At 38.7% G+C, this 4,751-nt stretch overlaps 1 pseudogene; it reads left to right on the top strand.

The window, feature by feature from the left end:
• Positions 1 to 1,086: 1,086 nt before the first annotated feature.
• Positions 1,087 to 4,212, top strand: LOC137718188 (WD repeat-containing protein ATCSA-1-like; annotated as a pseudogene).
• Positions 4,213 to 4,751: the final 539 nt, after the last annotated feature.

A 4,751-nucleotide genomic window follows, 5' to 3' on the forward strand; every position in this document is an offset into this window, starting at 1 on the left:
ACTCACTTTTATCCCAACTAACCTAAAACCCTCACCTTCGCCCTGCTAGCTACCACAATCAGTGCTCTCACAAATTAGTGAAATCACAACCACCGTACGTTGATTGAAAAATTCCATGCTTTCTGAAGCAAATAAAACTTGGGTTGCAGGGAGAAAACCCCAAAAAAATCCCAATTCAACGAAATGATTGTCCTGGAGATGAAATCTCAAATCCCCATTTTTCTTAGTTCAAAGCTTCAGCTTTCTCTTTAGAATTAGAAATGAATAAAAGTAAAAGATTAATTTGTGGGAAATTAAGAGGCTTGGGTTGTGGGTTTGCAATGATGCACAACTATTGGCTAAAGAATGGATTATTGGTTGTTACAGTGTTGGTGGTTGGAGAAAAAAAATAGAGGAATGTGGGGTGGGGCGGGGTTACCTCTCTGTCTTCGACACCCACATTGTGGTCATGGTAGGGAAGAAGTTCAATGTTGGCGAGGTAGCAGGGAGGAAGAACCGCAGCAAAGTCGTTGACTTCGGGGCTTCGTGGGGCTTTAATGTGTTGTTAAACTCGGGGATTGCTAAAGCTCGAGGCTTCGTGGTGGCTGCAGTGTGCTGTCGAGGCTTCGGGGATTGCTGAAGCTCGAGATTTATTGTCAACTATCTCTCTTGCAGATTTATTGTCACAATATAACTACATAGTCTCCTTTAGTTCAAAATTAAAACATCTCAAAAGTTTACTTAACTAAAGAAGTTCACATATTCCATATTCCATGTGCCATGCCTCTATACTTAGCTCCCATACGACCTTCTTACTACACCATGTAACCAAATTACCTCTACCAATCGTAAAATACCTAGATGTAGAGAGTCTGTCAGTAACATTGTTAGCCCAATCTGCATCTGTAAGCCTCTCGACTTTTAGATGTTCATGTTTTTTCATAAAGTATTCCTGTACTGGGTGTAGATATGCCAAAATTTGCATTACCGGAGCTATGTGATATTCATTGGGCGAGTGCATACTTCAGAGTGTGAGAGAGAAATCGAATCAACAACAAAACGAGTTCCGGTTTGAGAATTCATACTTCAGAGTGTGAGAGAGAAAACACTGCGATACGACACCGTTGCCTTGTGAACCTCTGCTTCGCTTTTGCATTTGGTACAAGAAGAAGATGCTCAGAAATGTGGCGGGAAATCGGAGACAGGGAAGCGGGCAACCTCCGCCCAAATTTGCTCTCGAATCGAATCAAGTCGACCTGGATCCAAACTCTCCAACTCTCCAATCACAAAGACATCATCTCCCCTCACCGAGGCTCCGTCAACTCTCTCCAGCTCGATTTGACGGAAGGCCGGTACCTGTTATCCGGCGCCTCCGAAGCTTCCACCGCCGTGTTCGATGTCCAGCGCGGGACCGATTATGGAGGCGGAGCTATCACGAGGCACAAGTACGTCTTTGCGGTGGATAAGCAGCACGACCGCGGGCATAAGTACGCGGTGTCCTCCGCCGTGTGGTATCCCGTCAACACCGGACTGTTTGTGACGGGTTCGTACGATCATCACATCAATGTTTGGGACTCGAATACGACTCAGGTAGTGATGGACTTGAAGATGTCGGGAAAGGTGTAACGGACTGCAATGTCGCCGTTGGCAACTTCTGACATGCTCATTGCTGCCGGAACCGAAGATGTTCAAGTCCGCCTCTGTGATATTGCCTCTGGGGCTTTTGCTCACATCTTGTCTGGCCACCGCGGTATGTCCCAAAATTCACAGAATTCGACGTTTGATGCACACCTAATACATAGAAAGTTAGAAAATTTAAGCTTCTTATCATGGTTATGTGAACACATGAAACATTTTGGATGACAATATCGAGGATATAAGCAGGGATTGTTCTTGAAATTTGGGGTGGACAATTACGAATGTTTCGAAAATTCGCTTCTTTAAACAATCCGGCCTAGTCGGTTTTCTCAGCGTTTTGTAATTTGAAGCATTTGGATTTTCTGGTTGAAGCCTGTAACTGTGGACAGCTGGAAATTTACAATACACCGTGTTGGCGGAATTCATGCTTAGAACCTTAGTATCGTAAAAGCTAGGTTTCTGCTATTGTTAGATTCATATTCTTCCTTTGGGTTCTCTAGTTTTTGTTTACAAAAGTACAAGTGTTTTTAGTCTTGTTTCTTGGGTTTGAGTTTAAAATATAACGTGGAATAAAGTTTCGTGCGTCTAGAAGGTCCTAAGTTCTGGTATATTTCATGATGGCAGATGGTGTGATGACTATGGAATGGTCTACTTCTAGCCAGTGGGTTTTGCTTACAGGGGGATGTGAAAGGATGGTACTAGTTTAATCTAGAGAGGGGTGAATAGGTTCCAACTTAAAAATCCAATTCAATTTTCAATTTAATTTTCAGTTCTCAAATTAAATTCACATTCACATCACGTATCAAACTATCATACTCATATGCAATTAAAACGATAAATAAAAAATGCACAAGGATGTAGGATTTAACGAGGCAAAACCCACCATTGGGAAAATCCTCGGGCTCCCAAGCCAGAACAAACACTAAGAGAAATAAGTACAAAAAGACTTACAAAACTTATCAACTAGACACGCATACTAGTAGGCAGTTTTGTCTCCGCGCTTTGTTACTCGATCTCTCTTCAATCTTCGAGTGGAAGTGACATGACACTAACGCAGCCGTCAATCACTGGCTCCTCGAACTTTGCAAGATACTAACTCGATCATGCAAAATGTATGTAATGAAATGATTTTTGGAAATCAACCAATTATGAAAATCACAAGGCACATTTTCATAATTGATTTCAATTGAAGCGCATGAAAAATCAGTGAACAAAAACTAATATTTTCTTTGAAAAACACTTGGCAATAAACTGATTTTTCTGAAACGAAAAATAACTCTCATTGCACTTAGGGCTGCTAACAAACGTTTTCTTTCAAATGATATATCATGTGTTAAAAGCAAACTAAAAAACACTCTGATTCATCAAGATGAAAAATATAAACCGACTTAACCCAAGAGCATGCGACACATGAATTTTCTATCTGTTTAATGCATTGCTGCTAGTGTTTATATCATACGGAAACAACCTAAATGCATATGTAGCAGCAGTAGGAAAAACCCTAAACTGATCTAATGCATGCGGCAAACAAAACATAAAAACATATTCACTTGGTGCTGATGCTCTGTTAACCAGTATGTGTTATGCGGCAGCCCAACAACCAGGTAACTAGGACTTCTATTTATATGTGCAGCAGCTAGACTCTCTTATCCCTATCATATACGCGTGAGCCACAAGCCTAATAAGACCTAATCACTTACCAGTTAAGATATAATGAGATAACTAGGTGAAGAGTTATATATGCAAAACTCGAGACATTAACATCAAGTTAAATTCTTAAAAGTAAAACAAGGTTATGCGGCAAGACTAGGATCCCAAAGGTATATATGCATATATATGCTAGGGTTTTAAGCTGACTTAAAATTATGGGCCTAAACTAAAGCATAGTTAAACTAAATGGCCCATTGAATGCAAATTTAGACTATATGAATATGCATGCCAAATTTACCTGAGTGGATGTCTCTGAAAACGTTTATCATTTTGTGATCGAGAGCATGTGAGAAAAACTTAGACTAAAATAATTACAACTGAAAACAAGCACTAGTCGAAGATTACAGACTCAGGCGTTTTGTTTAGGAATAGTCAATTTTATCCTAACAGGATGTGATGGTGCAATACATTTTTGGGACATTAGACAGGCCGGATGTTTTCATGTTTTGGACCAATCTTAGTCTCAGCTTGCGAGGTGACCACCAATCCTGGAACGCTCTGCCACAATTAAAGTTTTCTTCTTTTCTTGGCTGAGCCAAAAAAGTTTGTATTCAAATTACTCATCGCACACTTATTTTGTTCAGTTTTTATGAATATTATTTCCTTCGCTGTTAGTTAGCCTGTTTCACCAGTATTTCTGAAATGGTTTTATATACGTTTTTGGGAAATGTTGTTTCCTCTTTTTTAACCTATAAAAATCATTGGTACGGAAAAAAGTTTTTATGCTTTCTTTCACTCCTGTTATGTTATTCTTCTCCGTTTTATTCAATACAAAGTTGAACACAGCTAAATTTGTTGGTGTCACATGGATCTGTGACTTTTATGACAATGAAACGTGATGAGATCTCAACCAATACGATGATCCACACTGAAGATACAGTGTGAATGCACAACCCCTTATATGCGATGTCTATTTGCATGTATAAGTCCCGAGTTCCCTTTTTTTTTTCTTTTTAATTTCAATTATAACTTCATTGCATTATTAGCAATGTTTATTATTGAAGCTTGTAGTTAGAAGGAGAATCTATTTTTAACTGGATAAAATGGTTATGTTGAACTTTTCCTTTAACTGATAATATTTGGCACAGGTAAAGGTATCTATAGTTCCAAGTCAAATTAAATTTGAAGAGTAGTTTTTTTAGATCTGTGGTCAGTGGAAGAAAAATGGTTATTGCACCCTTTTATGATATCAAATGTTGAAAAGGTGAAGTATAAATCCTCATCCTGCAGAATGATTAACTCAGAGAAACAAATGCATAAATGGACAAGATGGTGTTTTAGAGATTTTTTTTTTTCTATCCTGAGATTCAACAAACAAAATTGCAATCTATATAATCCTTTAGTTAGAGCATTGTTATGATGTTTCCTATTTGATAAATAAAATTAAGTCCTAATCAATTCTCTCCCTCTCTTCCTCCGTCTAT

This window comes from Pyrus communis, chromosome 15 (genome assembly GCF_963583255.1).
Source record: "Pyrus communis chromosome 15, drPyrComm1.1, whole genome shotgun sequence".
NCBI lineage: Eukaryota > Viridiplantae > Streptophyta > Magnoliopsida > Rosales > Rosaceae > Pyrus > Pyrus communis.